Raw genomic sequence first — 24,456 nt, forward strand, 5'->3', positions numbered from 1 at the left:
TATAGAGTGGTATATACATTTTGTAAATAAATACATAAATAAAATAATAGAATAATCCCACCATTGCTAAATTGCTTTAACAACTGTAGTGGGACAGGAAACCATTATCTTGATTCAAGCTTAAATACCCTATTTCTTCGATTCTAAGATGCACTTTTTCCCCATATAAACATCTCTAAAAATGGGGTGCATCTTAGAATTGCAGGTGTGTCTTAGGGTTTTTTTTTCTGTTGGTGGTACTGAAATTAGTGTGCATCTTACAATCGATGGCATCTTACAATCGAAGAAATACGGTAGATCAAACCAGACTTCTTGATAAGTTCTCGTTCAGCAAGTTCACGCTTTAAAATTCCTCTGTTGGAGAAGTCGACTTTTAGATCAGCAGTGGGTTGTCCTGGGAGACTGAAATAATCTCCCACCGGCTTCTGATCATTGCCATTTCTAATGTCAAATTTGTGTTTCTTTATGCTATGATAATATGTTGTTGAATGTCATATGGAAACTAGAGTTGCTCAAAGGTGGCTGACCACAGCCCAGTTTGGAGCCTGGATTGAAATGAAGTAGATTTGTCCTGAACTCATATTGACTCTTAAATTAATTTTTGCCATCCAGAAGTACTACTTTTACTCTCTTCCTCTTCTGAAGACTCTGGTTGCAGCTGTTTGTCTACCTCTTTCTTCTTTCCATTAGAAACTGAGAACAAATCCATAAATTAAGAAATATATGTTATCTTCCTTTATGTCTTAATAAAATGACTAATTTTCAGTGCTTTTCATAGGAGAATGGATGCTTCTATTTATTGTAGTTTGATCCACATAAACATATCTTAAGCATGCCAGGCTTATGCTGTAAGTAAGCATTTAACAACCAACAACATAGCAGTATAAATGCTATGTCAAATTAGGCGTCATTTCCACTCTTTTCCAAGTTCTTCTTTTTGGGTCAGGCAGGGGGTGATAGATCAAAAAGCAAATAAAGTGCTAATATTTGAGCTGGCAAAAGCAAACAATGCATTTACTTTCTCTCATTAACATTCAGCTGCATATTTGACAAGGAAGGTCTGAGACATCAAAGAAGATATTAAGGAACTGAGCTAATATGAGGAGAGAAAAAACCTGGCAAAAAGAAATCAATTTCATTAATGGCTGTCTTCCATTTTTATTGCTCTTGGTGTTCAGTTTTTAGGATTGAACAATGAAAGCTGTAAAAATGAAAGACAACCAAGTGTACTTAGCTGATTAAAAAGATACCCATAAATTATACTCAGTATGTTCCTAAATCTGCGGCAGAAGTCAAAGAATGAAGTACTGTATATTATGAAAAGTTGAATGCTCCTTCAGGGTTTTATGGCTTTCCAAAACATTTCAGAGAAAACAAGAATTGATATATTGTATTTCTCTTCTTTAATACAATTATCCGATAAACGTGGTGGGATTGCATGTTTTCACCAACAGGTTGGTCCTGCTAAAGTTGTCACTTGACATTTTTAAAAAAAATTGTTTTAACATAGATTCTGTCTTGATAAATACTACAAAAGTATCTGGAACTGTCTTTATTCACATTGTCCTTATTAATATTTTACTTAATTTTAAACTCTAGATTATCACACATGAAAGTGAAAGAAACACTAGAGTTCATTTGGGACAGCTGACATTTCCCCATCATCCGTTTTTCTGGTTCTTTGGGTTGATTCTTCTTTTACAATTTTTCCTTACCGAACAAGCCCTATTGAGGAATATGTGTGAAAAATATTATGTCAAAACCCAGAATTTATGTTGGACTTGCTGTAAAAGTCCATGAGATAATTGCTTTTCCCCACTGTTGTTATAAGAGTATCAATTCATTTTCTTTGCACCACCACACACTGAACAGTTGAGTGGTTTAAAGTATGAAAATTCAAGAGAAAGATTCTTTATGCATTTCTAAGCTGCAGATAAGAAGGAATGGGGTGGGGGGAGTCAGTTCAGTACATCTGGCTAATGCCAAGGTGAAAGTAAGTATCCCATGCATACCTACCTGAGAGTAAGTCCTATTGAATTCAGTGGGCCTTAATTCTGAGTAGGCATTTATTAATTTATGAGCAATGGTGTAGTGCCATTCACGTGTTTTTGTTGTTGTTGTTGTTAGCAGGCATGTTGACATCTTCTGCCACTCCCCCCCCACCTCAAAATTCCTTGTTCCTCTGAGTTTACCTGCAATCCTCACAGTAGCTGGGGGGCGGGGAATGAATTTTCTTAGCAACCATATATTGTTCCCTGTTGTAGTGAAAACTATTTGGGGGCACTTCTGTCTTGAATGGACAATTGAGGCTCATTAGCTTTACAAAAGGCCTGCTTCTGGTAGAGATAAAAAGGCTACAACTGTTCTGTCCATGGGGACATACCTTTGGGGACTGCTGTGAAAAGTGCTTGCACTTCAAAATTTACCATGACACCACTTTTTGTGAGTATTTATAAACTGCTTACATCTACATATTTCAAAGTGGTATACACAATTTATAAAAAATATACAACCAATAGGTAGTAGAACCAATAAATAACAATGCAGTCTATTTAAGTCTCTCAGTACATTAATATACATTTTCAATTATTGTTGAGGGCTATCAGTCTCCACTAAACAACATGGAATTTTAGTGCTTAGAATCCCAAGAGTAACTAGCCCTGATGGTTGTGTGCTATCTCCAGTATTTGAGGCAGTAAGCCTGTGTGCACCAGTTGCTGGGGAACATAGGTGGGAGGGTGCTGTTCATCCCTGGCCAATGGCTGGTTGGCTACTGTGTGAACAGAGTGCTGGATTAGATGGACCCTTGGTCTGATCCAGCAGGGCACTTCTTATGTTCTTAACCATGAGTAAAATAAAATTTGGTTCAGTAAAAAAATCATTGATTGTCCTTACATCCCGGTATGTAAGGGATGTACACTCTGATGCTTCCAGTAACACTCAAGAAACATCTGATAATTCCTTCTTAGTAATAAAAGCTAATGGGTGGATGAAGACATTTTGGTTAGTCCACTCCCTATTCTATTATTATTATTATTATTATTATTATTATTATTATTACATTTATATCGTGACTTTCTTCTTCTCTCAAGGAACCCAAGGTGGCTTATATAGTTCTCCTCTTCATTTTGTCCTAACAACAACCCTATGAGGTAAGTTAGGTTGAGAGTCAGTGACTGGCCAAAAAATTACCCAATGAGATTCATGGCCAAGTGGGGACTAGAACCTGCATCTTCTGAGTCCCATTCTAAACATTTCACTGGCTCCTTTTGCAAAATAGGAGTACTTGCATCTAATGATGGTATCTTGGGTTTAACTGCAGCATAGTATAGCAATCAGAAGATAGAGGCATGAAAATATTGTGTTGGATGGTGTGTGAAAGAGGAATCTTGTTGTTCATATCAAGTCCCTTTGAGATTTCAGTGTACATGTGAAGCTCTGCATGAGCAGGGACCAGGCTAGCCTTGCCCCACCTGGAGCACTCCAGGTGTGTTGGACTGAGAAAGATGGGAGTTGTAGTCCATCAGATCTGGAGGGTACCAGGTGGGGGAAGGCTGGACTAGGCCATTATTTTTCTATGTCGTTGAATAGCTTCACACACTTCTTAACACAGGAGCCATTTACAGTAGGTGCCATCTAGTTGATGACCACTGTTTAGGGTGACCATATGAAAAGGAGAACAGGGCTCCTGTATCTTTAACAGTTGCATAGAAAAGGGAATTTCAGCAGGTGTCATTTGTATATATGGAGAACCTGGTGAAATTCCCTCTTCATCACAACAGTTAAAGGTGCAGGAACTATACTAGAGTGACCAGATTTAACAGAGGGCAGGGCACCTACAGCTTTAACTGTTATGAAGAAGAGGAAATTCCACCAGGTTCCCCATATATACAAATGACACTTTCTGAAATTTCCTTTTCAATACAACTGTTAAAGATACAGGAGCCCTGTCCTCCTTTTCATATGGTCACCCTACCACTGTTGATGTCTAAGCAGAGGGCCTGCTGTCCTGGCCCTTGTTAGTAGTGAAGCAATGTCATGACCCCTCTTGAGGAGTCTTCTTCTGATGAGGAACTTGGTTTACCTGAGCTTGAGGAGTCTCCTTCCCCTGAAGATGTTCTAGAGGCAGCATTGCAGGAGGATGGTGGATGTGTGGCACTCTGGAGTTCCCGACAAAAGTTTCCCTCCTCCACTTCCTTCCCAGGATGAGTTGGACATGAAGCCAGACATAATGAGACCACCCTGCCCCCAGGAGCGACAAAGAATGAAGCATAGACAACAAACTCAGCTGCTATGGAAAAACACCAAGTTACAAGCAAGGAATGTAGCTTTGCGAGAGACTCCCTTTTGCAGCCAGCTTCCCTGGGAAGCTCCCTAATGAGTTGCAGCTGGCAGTTGGGTGTGTCCAGGCTAGGGCCTATATATAAGGCAGCAAGGTCTCCAGCATTTGCTGGAGAAAATGTCTTGGTGTGTTTCCAGTGTTTGTGTGTCTTCAATGATCCTGACCACCTGCCTTGGAAATTGGTCCTTCTTCAACTTGACTTGCCTCACCCTTGTCTGGATACCATGCTCAGAACTTTGCCTGGCATGACTTCTGGACTGCTTTTTGGACAGTACTTCTAAATCAGCTTGCTGTGAGTAGAAGCGTCCTTGAAGAGCCCATTATCAGTAATTACTACTCTTGCTGGCAGGGTTCCCAGCCCAATTAAGTGGACTGTGTTAGAAAAGGCAGGCTGAATTAGGACAGGCAAGTTTCTTCCTACAACTACCAACATGCCCCATTCACACACAAACATGTGTGCACACACTCTGAGCCTTATTGGAGCACTCCCTTTTTATGTGGTTGAAGTGTGTGTGTGTGTGTGTCAGAGAGAGCATGGGTGTAGTCTGCAATCAGCTGATAAACACCCACACAAGTGTCCACGTGCACATGCCTGTAATACCTCACAAACACAAAGGGGAGTACCACAGAGAATTGACTCTGTATGTGTGCGAAGAGTGCCTAAATAACAAGTTAAGCATTTAATTTGGGTGACTATATGAAAAGGAAGACAGGGCTCCTGTATCTTTAACAGTAATATAGAAAAGGGAATTGCAACAGGTGTCAATTGAAGTGGGTGAAATTCCCTGAGGGTTCCCTGATTCTCCAGAGCATTTTTTGGAAGGTGTGGTGGACTGCTATGGGTAGAGGGAGGAATCAAGAAAAATCAGGGGCCAGGGGGAAGCCTTGCACAAGTAGAAGTGTTTCCACTCAAAAGCACCTTTGGAAAGAAATAATTGTTTGCACATGCATGTCAGCAGCAAAAAAATAGTCGCTGTATGTTCAGGTTTCTTATGGCTTACTTGAATCACTAGAGATTCTGTTGCATTGTGCATTTAACCATGGTTTTGTCCCACAGTGAAAGAAAGCGAAGGAAAACAGTTGCAGAATTGCCACAGCTGTTGCTTTTGCATTGAACTCTGAGGGGAAATTCTGTAAACAGAAGGCTACTTTTATGGGCATATCCCAAGGGGTAGCTGGGAAGTTGACTGTAATGGCAGCAGAGGATGTTGACCAGAGCTCTTGTGTTGTGAACTTTGAATGGTTAAAAAGAAGGGTAGCTCTCGAGGGATTTATTGATTATTTATGATTCCTTATTGTTTCACACGTTATAAACCAGAGAATGAAGTGAGTGCACTTTGCTGTTTGTTTTATTATGTGTCCTCCTGCGTTGCCAGCAACTAAATATAGGCCTATAGTAAAAGAAAGTTATTAAACTTGAGTGTGCGTGCGTGTGTTTCTCTTTTAAATTAAGCTCACAATCCTTTCGGGAGACAAATATCAGTGGAATAATATTGTTTAATTGCAAACACCATTGGGGAAAAATATTCCCAATTTTTTCAGGGTCTATAAACATGCAGGTATTAGCAACTCTTTCCTATAAACAGCCTGTTTCAACAAGATGCCTCTGAATAGGAGATGTCAATTCAATTAACACTCTTGGCTTGAAGAATTACAGCCCCCTCCAAGTGTTGATAACAATGAAATAGAGCAGCATATATGTACATAGATCCCATTCCTAACAGGCTTTGCTTGGGCGCTTTCTGTTTTCTATCCTTCCTGTTTTCATGCATGAGGCCATGTGATCTGGGGTCCAAAAGAGGTGCAGTTAACAAATATGCTGTGAAATTGAAGTTGGTATTTAAGTGTTACTAGGAAGCTGTTAAGTACAGACGCTGAAAACGTTCCCACGCAAAGCCATTCAAACAACATTAGATAAGAACTTGGAGCAGGGAGGAATCCAACCATCACGCCTCATTATCAAGCGTGACATTTCAATATTTGAAAAGCAAAGATAGATATATTGGAGCATCTATTGATTGACATCTGCATGTAATCCTGCTTATTGGATTTAACTAAATCTTTCTTTGAAGTGTTGTTAGGGTAGACGCGGACGCTTTCATGAAATTTCATATTAATTCATAATAGATTGTTCTGGTTTTGACAGCTATTGAATAAGAAGTTTAAACTAGGCTATTTAAAATGTAAATAGAAATGGGGAAAAAATATTGTGTGATGTTCCACAAAGGCTAACTTCATTATTAAGTATTTTGTAGAGCATTCTATAGCAAGGCATATATAGGGTATAGTTTCCCAACACACAATACATCAGGAGCCTGTTCTAAGCAGATATTGACAAAACTAGAATTTTATCCTTTCTGTGGGACTGAGTTTATGGATTTTTGGTAGTTTCTTCCAGTATATATAGTTCTACATAAGTTAACATTTTTCACTTTTCTTAGTTCTGCCACTGTGTATTATTTGTAATGCTTTTATCGATTGGTGTCCCCCCACCCCCTGCTCCCCTTGGTGTGTGTCTCTCTCTGAATTGTTAGCACTGGATAATAGTCTGGTTTTGTTAAATGCATTTGCTTTATCTCTCCAGCTTACACCTTTTCCTTTCGGGGGGAATTTTTATCTTTACATCCCCATAATTTTTTTATATCCAATTATAAATGTCTGCTTTAGCTAAATGTTATTTCCAGCTATAACTAAGAGTTCCCAGCAAAATATCCCTCCCAATACCACTTCCTGGGGAGGATGAGCTGGGGCTTGCTGTTGCACTCATATCCTGCTTGGGATCTGCCTATAGGTTTCTAGTTGATTGCTGTTTGGAAAAAGGCTTGAGGACTAGATAGGCCTTTGGTCTGACCCAGCAGGGCTCCTCTTACATTCTCAGTGGGCAAAGTTATATTCCAAGTGAATTTATGGGGTCCTCATCAGTTAAATCATCTGCAGAACTTCAAGGGAAGCCCAAATGAGTCAAATTTTATAAAACAAACAAGGGTAGATATTGACTAAGAAAAGAAAAATCCAAAATCTGCATTACTGTAATGCCTTTATGAGGCCAACCAGAAGCTCACAAAAATGTGCAAGCTTTCAAGATCTCCAGATGTCTTCACCAGGCAAGATGTTACAAAAAGCAGGTTTGCTAAGAGGTGGAGGGTCCCAAAATGAGGTGGGAGAGGAGGAGTCTGCATACAGAATGTGTTTAGTCGCATTGGGCTTTTCTAGTATCCTCCAGTATCACTTCTGTGTTTAACCAGCACTTGCAGTGAGATTTTTTTTCCCCTGCTGGGAAAAAGTGGCATTTTATTGTGAAAGTGAAAGAAAATGTGATTTTGTCTTTTGTATTTGCGCTGTTCCCCTCTACCAAAGTGCCAGCAGGAAAGGAAATGAGCCTTGTATAGTGCTGGGATCTCAATTCTGCGATGAAATGAAAAGTAGATACAGCCAATTAACAGCCTCATGTAGAAAAGCACCTGGTTTCTTTGTCCTTTCCATCTTTACTTTAAACTCTCAGCTATCTTCGCTTTGTTCAGCTGCCTCAGGAGCTGTTCATGCCTGCTGCTCTTGTTCCTAGACCTGTGAGGGAACAGCCCCTCCAAAGAGTGGGGGAGCAGTATCCTTGTCACCATGGCAATGTCTTACCAAACAAGTCCCCACAGCCCTCCTCACAGAGAGAAGAGGGCCAGAACTATGAGTATGGCACATTGGCAAATAAGGTGCATTTAGAGCTCTCTGTGGTCAACATTTGTGAATTCACTCAAAGCAGAGGCTTAGTTTTGTAATATGGAAGTGATATAATAAGTGCCCTGGCTTGCCTTTATATCCCCCCACCCCACACAGAGTGCTATGAAAGAAGATGGAATACAGATTAGGAGATGAGACTATGAAGACGGAACACCATGTCGTGCTCCAGCCTTGCTCCCTTCCATGTCCAGCCCCCACTTTCGTTGTTGAAGATGAGCAACAGTTACCTCTTACCCTTCCTGCAAATTGGTCCTGAAGTGCCAAAGATTCCCAGAAGCTTGGTTCATATCTCATCGATCAAAATAAATAGGCCAGCTCTATCTAGTTATTCGGAGCTGCACCGAAATACCATAAATAAATGTCACCCTGGATGACTGTGAAAGTAATGCAGAATATTTTATAAGCATCTACTGTATATTCTGAAATCCTATCTGAAGTCAGAGACAGCTGCACATGCAAAATGCTATGTGGGCATTTTGATGCTAAAAGTATGAATCAAAACAAGGGAAATGGAAAGTATTTCTTGAATACTGACATTGAAGACATGGCAGCTGCCTGAATGCCTCTCATGTACGCAATCTCTTATATACCTTATGCTGATTCTTGCTTCCATGTGGGCTTCTTGCCCCACACTAAGTGTGAAAAGAATTGAGCTTTTCCCAGTGCATCCCCTGTAAGCATCCTTAAAGCCTTATCAGTATTTTCTTTTGAATCCTACTGCTGATTAATATTTATATAGCATCAGTGGTGCATTAGATTTTATAGTCTCATTTAGAACTGACAACAGTCTCTGTATAGAGACCTTAGAGTTGATACAGGCATTGCATTTCCTACATGAATCAGCATCTCTATGTCAAATCCCTCCCCACCTCCTGCATGGGTCTGTGCTGTGAAATAGTAAGTTTCATTAGGGCAGAGAACTGCAACATCTAGGTATCAGGTGAGTATTTGTAAAGGGGGTGGGGAGCTTGAAAATATGAGCCTTCCCTTCAAATACTCATGACCCATTTCAAATCTAGTCTAGGCCCATTTGTGTCTTGATTGGACTTGAAATGGAACTTACTTTCCACCCCTCTACTAGCTCTTCTCTATTAGCCCCCCTCCACCTCCCATAACTTAAGGTCAGGGGACAGAGCCTCAGGGAGAGACCACATGTTGCTTGGGAGTGAGTAAGAGAAAGGAACGAATCATGTTACCGAACAACAAGGGGGATGAACAAGACCAGTAGCTGTTGATACAACATGTTCAGTATCGCCCACTAGTGTCTGGAAGCACACAGAGTTGTTCCGTCTTATCCAACATTTACAAACATCATCTGAACTAGAGAAGCTTCAATTAGGAGAGCGGTTTGTCTCATTTGAGATAGGCAGTGCTGCAGCCAAAGCTAGGGACAGGGGTCTGAGTTTTTTCTCCTCCTCCTTAACCTTGTGAAGTGTTTTTACAGTCCTTCCTGACATGTTCTTGCAAAAGCTGTTAAGGTTTTGTACTTGATGGGAATGTTGACAAAAAAACAAAAAAGTGGTTTTGAGGCAAACAGGTATGTTCATCCATCCCTACTAACATCCAAGCTAGTTTTTAGATTTTACGTTAGGCAGACCACATGGGCTAGAAATTAAAGACTGAGAAGGAAGGAACATTAAAACAATGAGGTAGGAAAGTTGGTGAAAGATTTTAAACTATATCCTCCATACTTGAAGCTGACCAATCCAGTATCACGAAGATATACATTCCTGGTCACTTCCTGGATGCTTCCTTAAAATGCACGAGGAAGAATTGTAATCTTGGTAAGATGGGGAAAGAAATGCATAAAACCAGGCCTGTAATAGTAGCCAGCCTGAGTGATTGGACACAGGGGTGGTTATTTATGAATCACTGGAAAAAGTTACATCCATCACCCAAAAAGAGGACATCTCTTTTCATATGCTATTTTTGATATATAGATGAAACTTTAGAAATAATAGAATTTAAAGAGAGAGAGAAATCAGTATAGTTTGCAAAACTGGAGTAGGTGACTTGTACGCCTGCTCACTTCACTATCCAGGTGCTATTGATAGGCAGCTTCAAGGCCCAGCTCTTTCTTCTTTTGGTTCTTTATCTTTAAACCAGACCTGGATGGGGCAGGTCTTCAAAATAGAGAGCAGTCCTCTAACAACCCTTCAAATGGCCACTCTACTTAGGCAAGTGCCAGCAAGCCTCACATAGCCCCCATCTCCAAACAAGAATGAGTAATAATGCCAGTTTCAATATTTTGAGCCAACAGAAACCTAGTGTCTGCTCATAAAATGTAGGTGTTGGAATTATAGATAGCACCTTGGTATTATGGAATTCAGACCTAGTTTCTTCTCACCCAGTAAGGGGTTCTAACGGAATTCTAGCTCAGGAGGACTCTTCCTAACTTTACTTACTTTATACTTCTCTGCGTGTTTTGAAGACAAACTGGGTACTTAGTTTGTATGGTAGCCATTAGAAAGCACCAAGGTGCGATTCTGCGTTACTTGGGATGGAACAATCTGACAGCTGCTTGAATGATGATGGAGGATGGGGGACAATCTTGGGAAAGGTAGTTTTCGGTTCATGTTTAATGGAAAAAGGTGATAGCCAATACAGTAACAATAAACAAAGAAATCTGGAACAAAACAGGTTGAAAAGAAAAAGCCAACTTCACTAAAGAAATGGAAAATGAAACATTTTTGTTTAATGTGCAGACACAAAAATATCTTTGGATTTTCCTCAGTGCCTCAAATCATGTACGATGGGAAATAATGCATAAATGACTGATGGAGAGGTAGAGATGTCTTTATGATGAGAAACATTTTCTTTTTGTGAACAGACAGACAGCCTGGATCGCAGATCAACCCCCACGCTCCACACCTGTGCATGGCAGGGAGGAGAAAGTGTCAGTGATTGCTTCTAAATGTATCGTTTAAATCATTATTTCCTTTATATTCTTTTTTTTTTTTTTTTTGCCAACAATATAAATGTATATTTGTAGGGAGGAAGAGAGGATGAATGTGAATCCCATCTCTGCTTTTTCATGCCGGCAAAACAAATGAATTCATGGGCAAAAATGATTTAGGACTTGAAAGATGTATTCTCTGTTGCCCTAGTTTATGGAGTAAGAGCGTTACATTGCAAACTGCAAATTGGCAGTCAGCTATCATAGTTGTGGCCTTTGAAAGTCAAATGGCTTTATATCTGAGCTTCAGCTTATGTTAGGAGAAATTTAAGCTGCCTTTCTTTTCTTTTTTTCTTCCTCCCCCTTTTTCCCCTCCTAACTTAAACGTCAGTCATGCAGCCATTTTTTTATTACAAATTTCAGAACACATCAGAGAGGGGCTGATTTTCCTGCGTGTTAAGGTAATCCTTTAAAGGTCACCGTCTAACCAATGTGAACTTCCAAGATAAGGTGCTGAGAGTGGGTATTTCTTTTTCGTGTGTGTTATTATGCGATAGGATATTTTGAGAGCTTACTTTGAAGTCTGAAGTCCTTGCCTGCTGGTTCCCAGTTTGCAAATGCTGACTTATTAACGTGTGTTGGTGAGACATGTACCTGTTCTTGTTCCATTGGCACTAACCCAAGCCTTTTAGCATTTGTTTATGATTGGCCTGGATGCGAATGGAACAGAATTTGAGGAATAAAATCTCTATCAAAGGTTGAGTAAACATACCTCAGATGCAGCATTAGTGTGGAATTTCTGTTCTGTTATTATTTTAAGGACGTGCTCTAGTAACATGTTTCCATTAAAGTACTGCAGATGTGAATCAGGTGGGCTGTTTGAAAGATAAGGCAAGATTATTTTCATGACCCCTCCAGTCCTATTTTGTAAGTTGCTAGGAAGAGCTAGTAGTATAAGGCAACTGGAAGCAGTAGAAGCAAAACTGGAATAGTACCTCTACTAGGCTCAGCTGGAGGAAGAGAAGTGTGTAGCAGGAAGTGGTGGCTGTGGCGATGGACTTGCTGACAGTACACTTTGGAGTGGCAGAATTAGCCGGCTCACCACCCTTTCTCCCCTCCTCCAAGTGCCCTTCCCATTAACCTTGCTGCTTCCTTCAAAATGGTTTCTTTACTATAAGTAACATTAAAAGCTGCAACACTAGGTTGTTTCTGCCTCCAGTTGCAGTGCAGCTTTGATATTTGGATTGACTTTAACTTTGCGATATACACTTAAAAAAAGTAAAATAAATGTCAAGAGCGGATAGATATTTTTTGATAGCCCTTGGGAGTCTTTATTCCCCACCCCTCACAGTAAGCTGAATGAACCTGCTCTCTTAAACCTGGCGCTGTACCTTAACATTTGCCTCCATGCTGGATAGCCATAAATACAGTCTGTTTAATGCAACATATATCAACATTTTGGCAAAGGAGGAGTTAAGGATCCTTAACTTCTCCTTTGCCAAAATGTTGACATATGTTGCATTAAACAGACTGTAACAGAAAGCTAAAGTGAAGGCCTCTGTTGAAGTTTAGTTACAAGGACATTATAATGACCAAAAGCTACATAATGGAAGTTGTGGGGGGTATAAATTCTTATTTGTTGTCAATCTTGGTCTTTTATGTCCAGATGCTTGTGGTAGAAATAGTTGTAAGCAGAAGTGTTGGTAGAGACACCAGACTCATCTTAATATCCAATCACAAGAAATGGGGTTTAACTATTTATAAATAATTCAACCACAATTTACTTCCTCAAAGCTGGAGACCATAGTAGCAATGTATTTATAATCTTAAAAACCACAGTATTTAAAACCTACACCATACCACACTTATGTCACCAAACGATGACAATAAAGCAGGTCAGGGCCATAAAACACGCTTTAAAAGACAGCTTATAGAAAATAGGAAGATTTTTCATACTCTTTTGAAAAAATTGGATTATTGGGTTAAGGTGGATCTCTCATGGGAGGGGGTTGCAAAGTTCGGAGGCCTCGCCAGACCATTGTGCTAAGATTTCGCAGGTTTAATTTTCTGGCAGAAGAACAGAATTCAGAGCAGGGCCTTGTTAGCTATCTTAAACCATGTGGGAGTTTATAATATTATTCAGGGATGATGTGATCATTACCCATACAGACTATATTTGAGCAAGTGAGATGGATAAAAGCTTTTGTATACCCTTACTGATCCTCTGATTCATCCATTCGTCCTCCAACCCCAATCCTATCCCGGCAGCCCATTAAACAAGGAATTAGGAGGAAAATCTCTTTACAGTTACTCTCATCATGGCTAATAAGTGGCACTGCAATAAAAAAATGAAACCGTATTAAAGTGTAAGTATTTGAGGAAGGAAATGAAAATGTGAAATTGCAGAGCCTGGTAGACTTTTGGCATTACTAACGCAAAGTCCTAGAATAAAGAAAAATGAGACTATTTAGCACCAATTCCTTTAGCAAAAATCAGAATCACTTCTTCTCATTTGATGATAATTCCTGGGGATTAAGAAGAGTCTCTCTAGAACCCTCTGGGGAATGAGTTGCTTTTGGTATGGTAGACTTTGCAGGTGCACTTTGAATAATGATGTATTATATCCGGTTAGTCGAGATAATACTTATTTCCAAGCATGCATGTAGCTGACATATACTCTTGATATTGAAGTAGCTTTATAATTAATACAAATAGGATCTGTACCAATATAGCCATTTTTTTTATAAAGGTGCTAATTTGTCATTTCTTTTTAAATGAGAGGCACTAAAAGAACAATTTTGTCAATATACACCAATATACACCAATATTGACAAAATTAGACTGATACCCCAATCGTTAACATGTTCTTGGAAGTGGGTTCTGTGCAGCTTGGTGGGGCTTTCTTCCATATAATGGGTTTGGGACAGGTTCTTTTCCACTGGTGGGAGCATTCTGTATGTAGAGTTTCACTCTGGCCCCATTCAAAAGACACCTTAAACCACGGCTTTAACCATGATGAATAAAGCAAAAGACCTTATTCACCATGGTTAAAGCCATGGTTTAAGGTGTCTTCTGAACACAACCTGGCTTTCTGTCTTAACCATCATGGTTAATGCCATGGTTTAAGGTGTCTTCTGAACAGGGCTATTGAATGCTACTGCCAATGGAAAGATGGGTAGAGATTTCACCGATTCCCCTCCTTCTGCAGTTCCCAGACCACCTCCCCACTGTAAGTTTGAGGAGGACATAGGGGCTGCATGGGAAGGGGGAATTGACAAAGGATCCAAAGGATCCTTGGGAGGCAGATTTGGAATCCAACCTAGGACTCAATGTTATGAAAAGGCCTACAACTCCCAGCATACCCCAGCCAGCCATGTTCATTGGGGAATGCCGAGAGTTGTAGTACTTCGTTCTGTCTAAAGATGCATAGGCTGTGCCCCTAATATGTATAGGATTATGGTGATCACAAATAAATAAGGTAATAATGGTCTCATATCTTTGCTTTTAGAAAGACAAATTGGATACCTTCTATTTTCCCCCCTCAGGTGTGCTGAGCACAAAAATATCAGGCATTAAGGAAATAGGATAAAAACATGAGTGATGTTTACAAGCAGTCATTTCACCATTCTTTGAAGGGCATTCCTGTCCAGCTAATAAGATGAATTGTCTTATTTTATAACCAATGTGAAAAGAACTGGTTAAAATGCCAGAGCTTCTGATGAGAATATTTCACTTGTGATGAAAAATACCTTGAGGATCTTAACAACAACTACTACTACTTTTAATTTTCATCAAAGCTCAAGGTTGTCAGGCCTTTCAAAACGTGGCATGAATCAACTTTCTCAGGAGCACCCAAACTCTCTATTTCACTCAGAATGGATTGGGCAGGGGGTTAGACTCAATGGCCTTATAGGCCCCTTCCAACTCTACTATTCTATGAAAACTAAGTGACATGTACTTAATAAATGCTGGTCAAAACTAAGTACTCCTTATAAATATATGCACTTCACAAAGCTGGCTTTAAGTGTGGACCAGACCAGTTGACCATTGAAATATTTTTGATCCTTATTTCCTCCAAAGATGATTAGTAACATAAGCTATTACAAACTGAACTAATTTCTCTCTCAATCCTTGTTGGGGATGACTGGATAAATGCATAGTTTGTTGCTTAAAAGAAGTAAATGAAAGGGATTGAACTTGCAAGATGGCACTGCATTCACATCAACATTTTTGTGCAATCATCCCAGAGAAAGCAATGTTTATTATCTGAGAAGTAAATTATTAGCTGGGGTGCGGGTGACAACTGGGTAGGGTTTGGGCAGGACAGTAGAAGCAGCATTCATTACTACTGCATCCATCTTCTGGGGATAGCCCTTGTGCACCACCACCACCATTTTGCTATGAAGAGCTTTTGAGGGTGGGAAGAGGATAAATAGAAGACTAAGGAGAAGCTGAAGACAGCCATAGATGTTTTTGCATTGTCCTCCAAGGCCACGGGAATAGGCTTGGGGGCTGGATATGGTTTAGTTTAGTTTCATTCAGCTCCTCTTTTATGGTAAAAACTGCCAGCTCTATGGACAAGTTTATTTCCCCCTCCAATCATGTAGAATAGGGATGGCCAACATGTCGCCCAACAGATGTTTTGGCCTACAACTCCCATTAGCCCTAGCCAGCATAGCAAATGTTGAGGGATCATGGAAGTTGTCAGGCAAAACATCTGGGGGGCTACAAGTCCCCCCCCCGACTTAGAGGAAAGAACCCATATAGATTGGCACTTCAGTGGTGCTATGCACAAATCGTTACAAGAAACCTCTGCTGCCCGACACTTTTCCATCTCACACACAAAATGACACCTTTATGGCTACTTGGGTGTTTGGTGGATGATGAGATGGGTTGTAAGTGAGGAGTGGGCTTGGGAAGCCATACATCTGAGCTTCTCCTTGTTTTACTTTACTGGGAGTGGGATAGAAGAAAGGCGTACCATTTTGCAAGCCGTGGAGGAGTGATATCAAGGATATCATGAACATGAGTTGGGTCACACTTAACATAGGCGCAAAAGAGAGGCAGCAGAGTGCTTCTGTATGGCAGATGTTATCCTAGACTTAGTACTCAGAATTCCATCAGGATTAGTTTGGCTGTTACATTTTCCTTGCCAAGTTCATTTGTGTTCTCAGCTTTGCATCTTATCTGCTCCTTGTTCATGCAATTCATCATATTCAATAGTATGACTTTTACCCTTATTGGTTTTCCCTGGTTAGTCTATGGCTCCAAATGTTTGAGTTCCCATAGGACTATTTTCAATCTCATCCATAAATGGACTTGATATCACTTGTTATCTTGCAAATATATAAGAAAATCGCTCTGGCTGTGTATTCTCGAGTTTGGAAGTGGCTGAATTTGCCAGTGGAGCTGTCAGCTACAGTGTGGGAATTACCTCTCTGGGAATTTTACAAACTGTGGATCTTGCGATTGCAGTACTAACAGGGATGGATAGCTGGGATGCTTTTTAGAAGGCCTGCTTTTCTCATTATTTAGTAAATATTTACTACTTCCTAATTTACTATCAAATATGTAATAGTGTTGCTAATATTTACTATATTAATACTTAGTAAATACAACTTAGATACAAAGTGTGTCCCATTGATATTGTACTCGTATTAAGTACAGCTATTCATTCTAGACAAAACAGACATATTTTTGTATTGCTTATAGCGGATGAGAATCGTTTTTGCTGGTATCTCCCATACAAATTGGGAATGCCTTTTGTGTGATGGGAATCTTCTGTCGGTACAGGGGTTCCAATGTGTTTGGCAGCTAGTGCAGTTCTTTTAGCAAGCGTGTGGCTTGCTGTCGGAAGGAGACCTGCTTAGCAGCAAGCCACTGCATTCTGCACCAGTCACAGTTTCCAGACCAAGCCCAAGGCAGCCCCACATAGAGCGCATTACAATAATCCGGTTGAGGTTAACAATGCCTGTACCACTGTGGCAAAGCTATCATGCCTGGTGGAGAAGGGACAAAGTACTCTTGGCAGAGGTCCAAACTGATCACATGGAGAGGGCTTTTGAAATTAGGCTGTGAACCACATGTGGCTCTCTAACCATAGGTTGCCTGCCCTTGGGGCAAATGGACTGCTAAAAATATCAAGAGACAAAGAATTATTATTATTATTATTATTATTATTATTAATTTATTTATTAGAGCATAACTTCATTATTGTAGCTCTGCACTGATGCAGGTTTCCCAGATAGGCCTTAAAACATGGTTACTACTAATTTAAAAGCCAAGATCCATATCTATTCATGTCTGGATTAGAATCAGGCCAGGTAGCAAATCCCCCCAGATGGGCAACCTGTGTTTCGGTGTCCCCCATGGGTAAATGATTTTTCAAAAGAATACTTTTGGAGGGCAATCTGGCTGCGACATCTGTCACCCAATTGATCGCCATGGTTGATTTGGCCGATCTAGCTGAGTAGGTGGGTGTCCCATTCTTTCCTCACTGCTCTATGTGTGTCCCTTCTGAAACTGAGCACTTGGTGGAAGAGGATGACCATCCCAGATAGAAGGAGTGTACTGTTCTTTGGTGAAGGGTGTACAATAGCTTAGGCCCTAATTAGGTTTTGGGACTCAGCATTTAATGTCAATTGGAGAATTAGATTCAGCCAAGGGGGAAGTTAGCTTTGAAACTGGCTGTCCTTAATGATCATAATTTAGTTGGGACTGGTGTATCTGGAAGAAAGGGGCTTGTCTATCTAGAAGGAATTGCCTATTTGTGATTGAAGGGAGAGTGGTTGCCACACAGCTCTTGGGCCACTCTTGTTTCCTGAAAGATGCCTTGTCAGTCTGGGGTCAGTTGTTAATTTAAGAGATACCTGGGGTCTCAGAACATAACCAAATGGAGTTTCTCCAGCATTCATAGGCTATGTGCTGGGTTCTTTCATTGCTCAGAGAAGAGCTTTCTTAGTGGTGGCACTCCCGTTTTGGCACCAGCTGCTCAGGGAGGCCTATCAGGCTGCCTTGTTAATTAGCATTCTGATGCAGTGCAGAAGCTTCTGTGCATTTTTAGTCATATTAAACTAAATTATTGAGATAGGTGCTTTGTTGTTGCTTTTGCTTGTACTTTAATTTATTGTATTATCACGTCGTTTTTCTACCATGCGTGGCTAATTAAAGTTTTAGAAATTGTACATTTCTTTTGCTGGCTTGTGGCAAAAATACAATTGATAACTTTGGGTGCAATCCTGTGCATGGTTGGCTGGAAGTACGCTGGGAGTTTAGGACTCATTTCTGCTTAATACACATAGGATTGTGCCTTTAATTAACTGGATAAGATTAATTTAGAAGATAAACCCGATAAAAGGCTTACAGAGACCTGTGTGAGCTAACTTGTGACTGAGTATGCATTGGTGTTTACCTTCCCTGATAGCTGAGATATTATTTACTAAGAATTGTCTTTTCAAATAGGCGCCTTTTTCTTTCTTTCTTTTTTTTAGAAAAATAAAACCTTTAATAGAATGTATGACCTCTACCCTTTTGAAATTTGATATGAAGATGAATTCAGTCCTCGCACTCCTGGAGGACAAAAAGACATAGTAATAAATATATAGGTGTTGGGACTTTTGACCTGCCAGACTTATTTGCATTATTGTAGGGTCAAGCAATCACAGTAAGTGCTGAGGGGGGAGCGGGAGGGGCCCATTCTAAGCTCACTGAAGTGCTGTGGTGAAGAGAGACCCGAGGAATTTTATGATTGAAGTCAAGTGCTGTGACTAATCCATATCATACGGGTTGGAAGCTGCTGAAAAATAAATATTGTGAATGCTATTAATATTTTCCCTGTCACGTGCTGGCATGTTATCAACACAAATTTCTATTGCTTCTGCAATAAGGTCAGCTCTCTCTTTTTTTAATTCGGGATGCTTAAACAGAAGATAAATTAAAGTGAGTTCGTATTGAAGTCAGTGCCATGCTTTTTGGGAACTGCAGTACCTCAAACAAGAAGCATTTCCTGAACTAGATATTACTTGTCTAGGGTTGTTCCTTTTTCTAGACTCATTTTCTCTTCTTTGTAAATCAGGAAATAATCCACTCCAATTTTAATTTATGCCTGTCAACTGGAAAAGGGATTTACAGCACAATCCTATGCATGTCGGAGTTGGCTAGAGTGGTTCACGCAATCATGCCCAAGCACCCTCTCCCCATTGGCAGAGCCAAATAAGCCGTTTGGTACATCTTGGAGCTGAGGGTAATGAAGCAAGTGGGATGTTCACTGAAATGTGAGTGGAGAAAGACTTGTGCTGAATCTGACCAAACATAGGTTAGAGTTCATTATTGAGCCTCATCTGTGGCAGTACTGGTGGCACAGAAGGAGTTCTTTTCCATCTCCATTGCATCTGGAGTGTTATCCACAGAGCTGTTTTGGGTGGTGAAGCGTTTATTACTATCTGACCCTGACATCCTTGATGGCTTGCTGTGATGAATTTGCAGTTGAAATAGCCTGTATCTGAAATGATTTGGTCTCCACTATTAGTCCAGTTCCATTAACAGGGTCTAGTTGTATTGGATGAGTTTCAGTTGTTGAGTCCTGAGGATGCAGACAAGGTGCTTGGACAAATTTGGCCAATCACTTGCATGCTTGACTCTTGCCTATCTTAAAATTTGTTACTAATAAGGAGAGGATGGCCAGTTGGGTCCAGGAGGTTATAAATGCCACCTTGAGAGAGGGAGTGGCACCAGACTTTTTGAAATAGTAAGTAATGAGGTTGCACTTGAAGAAACCTTACCTGGACTCAGAAGTGGAAGACAACTAGAGACCGATTGTTAATATTCCCTTCTTGGGCAAGTTAATTAAGCAAATAAATAGCTACTAATAAACTCCACACACTCTTGGATGAAGCTGATTTTCTAGATTAACTGAAGTCAAACTTTAGATCCATTTTTTGGGGGACAGAAACTGTCATGGTCACTGTGAGGAATGTTCTTTGCCGAGAGGGACATGGTGTGACCCTGTTGGTTCTCCTGGACCTCCTAGCAGCTTTCGATGCCATCAACCATTGGTTCCTTCTGGACTGGCAGTCTGGTTTGGGAGGTGGAGTTATTGTTTTACTGTGGTTCCATTTCATTTTGGGATGGGGATTATTGCTGTGCTCTATGGAAAGTATGTCATGAGGTTCTTCAGGCTTCAGTTTAATTCTCCATGCTATTTAATATCGACAGGAAACTTCTGAGGGAGAATATCTGGGGATGTGGGCTGAGATCACTCAGCTTTACCTTTCCTTTTCATATAATGCATGTGAAGCAATGGATGTCCTGAATTGGTGCCTGAGCAGGGTAATGGGCTGGATGAAAGCCCATAAACTCAATCCAGACAGGACAGAGGTACTGTTAAAGAGTGGTTCATCTGCCCAGCTGAGTGTAAGAACGCCTTTAATCAGCTCAAGGCGATATACCAACTGCAACCCTATCTATAGAGATAGCCTGGCAACAGTTGTCCATGCTGTGGTAACCTCCCGGTTGGATTACTGCAATGCATGAACATAGGGCTAGCTTTGAAGACTGCTTGGAAACTTCAGTTCATTCAAAATAGAGCTGCTAGGCTTCTAACTGGGGCTGATTGAAGTGATCATGCGATGTGAGGGCTTCTTCAGCTGCACTGGCTTCCAGTCTGTTTGTGAGCCCAGTTCAAGTATTGTTGTTGACAAAGCCTTAAACAGCTTGGGGCCAGAGTATCTAAATGAATGTCTCCTTACCTTTGGGCCTGTTTGGACCCTTAGGTCATCTTCAGAGGCTCTCCTCTGGGTGTCCCCGCTGAAGAAAGTTTAGCAGGTGGCTACAGGAAAGAGGGCCTTCTCAGTTGTGGCTCGTTTATGGAATGCCTTCCCAAGAAGGATTGCCTGGTTGCCTACATTGTTATCTTTTCAGCACCAGGTGAAGACTTTTATTTTTCTCCAAGCGTTTTAAAGAATTAAATTTTAGATTTTACGACTGTTCTTTTATTCATTAATTCATTCATTCCTGTGCTGTTTGTTATTTTGTATTGTAGTTTATTCTTTTGACTGTTTGTAATTTGCCCACAGAGCATCTGTTATTGGGCAGATGTAATATATAATAATTCAATACAGTCTATTAATTTTGTTTAATAGGGCTTACTCCCCACTCATCCTTAGGCTGAAATACTATACTTACCTGAGAGTTAGTGCCATTGAACTAAGCCACCTCTGAGGGCGGAACCCTCTCAGTGAGATGGCTGTAGGATGGTGCTGTTAGTTTACTGTCTTGATTTCAAGAGACGGGTCAATATAATGAATTAATGGAAATGGATATGACAGTAAATTTATCCAGGTGATGTTTTGAGGATATATTGGCTAGAATCAAAAGAGGTTTGTGCACATGCACAAAACAAGAGGAAAGAGGTCTTGCTGATTTCTCCCCTTGCTGTTATGTAATGTCACTCAGGATGTTCTCCTGATATTTGAGGTAGCTTTATAGGGTTGTGGGGTGGGGTAGGGTACTGCAGCAAAAAGTCCATACATGTCCCTTTGGACCGTGGCCTTAATAAACATTTTTTTAAAATCCATAGATTCTGGCATTCTGTGCCAAAGGAGCTGGTGATACCATCACCGCCTAGATTCATCGGAGCAGATGTCTGAAGACCTCACTCAAGCCGAGGGCCCCTCCCCTGGCCATTCCATATCCTCCTTACCTCTGCTGCAAGGCGTCCAGTGTGCTGAGCAGGAGAGCAATAGTGTCCAACAAATAAATTAAACGATTAATTATGCTGATTTTATGGAATACTGTTTCTCCCCCAGACTGGAATTGCTATACTCCTGCCGATGTGATTCATAATTTTGGAGACTTAACTTAGAGCAATATTATTGTCGTGTTTCTCAGAAAACTCCTGCTTTAGATGGTAGGCAAATGACGAGGCTTGCTAAGTAATCCACAAAGCTTTTATTAAGCAACAAACGTCTCTTCTACCTGAGGAGGTAGAAGAGTATCTCTTCTCTTGGAAGCGTCCTCCTAGGCAAAACTATGCAAACTAAGCAAGACAATTGTTCACTCAAGAAGAATAGGAAACCACTTCCCAAATGCCCGTAACTTCAGAGAGCCTGGTGCAGAGGCAGGTTCTGGCATAATTGAACTGACTTTCTCGCGTCTTCCTTCCACGCAGTGCGTTTGAGCTTCCAGCGGACCCTAGCATCAGCTAGCTTGTCAGGACGCTCACCTCCAGAAGAAACCTCACTTCCCACTGGCCTTGAGGAGATAAGCTCTGGAGACAGTTGACTCCCAGCTGGGGAATTGCCTGTGGAGCTTCCTCCCCCACTGGTACAGGCTGGCTGGTGTCTGGCGCGGCATCATCTAGTTCTGAATCTGATTCTGATTGATTACCTGAAACATCTTCTCCCAAAACAGGGGCAGTAGGGTTAGACATGACAATTATAGGTGTTCCCGTTGGGTCCACATAGTCATACTGCTGTAAAATAAAGTTGTTTTGTTATAGCTCAGCATGAAAAATACCGATGGACTTACAATCTTCCATGTATCCTAGCTGATGTGTCTTCTTTCCTTTGTAAATGTAATATTGAATTCTGTCTGGGAGGATTAGCGTAACTAGAAATTTTTATCTGTACATAACCAAACTACTGGTAAATCCTTACAGCGTACTTAGTACTACAGTAAGCAATTTCTAATCAGAGCATTTTGATGTCAGCTCAGTGGCTTCTGAATTGGATTTACTGGAATGGCTATGATGTGATAGCTTTCTTGTTTCCAATTGGAAATGCAACAAATTTATGCAGGCAGTATTTTACTTTGAGTAATGAGGACAAAGTTAACAATTGTATGTTAATACTTTTAAGTCCTGCTATTATTCTTAGAGAAAGAAAAACGGGTTGCAAAAGTCCATCTTTTTGCTAAAATGTGAATGCTTCAGTTCTAAACTGGGGCGATAGCAGCATAGGGCTGCAAGAGCTGCTGTAGATTAAATGCCAAGCGATGTCTGTTTTCTCAGTTCAGATCCTCTGTTGACTGTATACCCCTACTTTAATCAGTGCAGGTCCTTTCCCCCCTAATTTGTTCAACATTTTATTAAAGGGGAGCAATGGAATAAATTCTATTAATTTTAAGAAATTCTAGTTCATTTTGGTGTTTTTTTGCTTTCTATTTGTTCTAATGAGTTCCTGAAATTCTTGTGCTGAGACCGGAAAACGATGGGATAAAGCAGGGATTTCTTCTAACCTCCTTTCTCTTATAACCTCAGAGGAAATACAGAGGCAGACCATGGGTCCATCGGGGTTTCTTCCATTATTTCTTCGCTGATAAAATCTTTTTAAGGTAGAAGGAATATTCTTAATATGAAAAGCCAGTGTTGTGACTGTGTTACTTTCCAGACATTTTCGTTGGGAATACATGCTATGTGTGAGTTGTTATCTCTTGCCACAAAGTGATATAACCCTTAGGGCTGTGTTAGGTGCATGAAGTACAGTTTTTTAAATACTATAAGTTCTTTGTTTAACCACTCCCCCTCCCCCGGTTTTTGTTTTAGTTTTGTTGATTTTATGCTGGTTTTATATTTTAATTGCCGCAATTCTTAATCGTTTGTGATTGTTTTCTTTGTCCATTTTATCCAGATCCTAAATGGGTATGTGCTTGTTGTTTATTTTTGTAAGCCCTCCTGGGAGAGTTTGCCCTGAAAGGTGGTAAATCAACAAATATAAAGAGGTATAGGAATGATTCATTTAAAAAGGGCAACACCACACTGCCCATTTATTAGGGTCAGTTAGTTGTTTTAAAATTTCGTATGTTTGCCTCTAAGTCAATTAGCTACCAATTGTGCTATAAGTGTACTTATCCTCTTTGTCATGTGCTGGCTTTCTTCCGGGTCAATCAATACTCATTCAGTTTATCACCCTGAGCTTTAAAGACTTGTGTAGTAGCCAGGTTTGCTAACTCATAAGACAAAGGCATTTTGCCTGCATGTAATTTATGCTCTGCTCTGGCCAACCTTTTGCAGATGTAAAGGAAAAGCTAACTAACCCAATGCAAGATAACCAAAGCCATTTCTACACCAGCCCAGTGTAGAGGGAAGGAGGGGGGAGGATCTCGCGATAACCTGATTGCGAGATCCTCCCCTTAGTCCACATGCGGGCATGACATCCTGGGAGGAAGGAGGGAGTCGTTGCGCCCACCATATTTATTTTAAAGGAGCTGAGCGCACGTGCGCTCCAACTCAAATGTAAGTAAAAAAAAAATAGCCCTGACCCCACTCCCCTCATCCTCCTGGCCCAGTTCTTTCCCTCTGCTGCTACTCGTGGGGAGGAGGGAAGAAGGCGGGACGGGCGGCCACACATCCCGCGGTCTCAGGATGATCCCAAGACCATGGGAAGAATTGGATTTTCCGAGGGAATACTTATCCCTGGGAAAACCCATTCTTGTGCCTCTTTCCTCCTGGGAGTCCCTGTGCGTCATTTTGATGCACAGGGACTCGGCT

At 40.7% G+C, this 24,456-nt stretch overlaps 1 protein-coding gene across 1 annotated transcript in view; it reads left to right on the top strand.

Moving 5' to 3' along the window:
* PRKN (parkin RBR E3 ubiquitin protein ligase) overlaps positions 1–24,456 on the top strand; it is an 887,548-nt gene that overhangs the window by 186,218 nt on the left and 676,874 nt on the right. The gene's annotated exons all lie outside the window — the stretch shown is intronic.

The sequence above is a fragment of the Elgaria multicarinata genome, chromosome 4, assembly GCF_023053635.1.
Source record: "Elgaria multicarinata webbii isolate HBS135686 ecotype San Diego chromosome 4, rElgMul1.1.pri, whole genome shotgun sequence".
Lineage (NCBI taxonomy): Eukaryota > Metazoa > Chordata > Lepidosauria > Squamata > Anguidae > Elgaria > Elgaria multicarinata.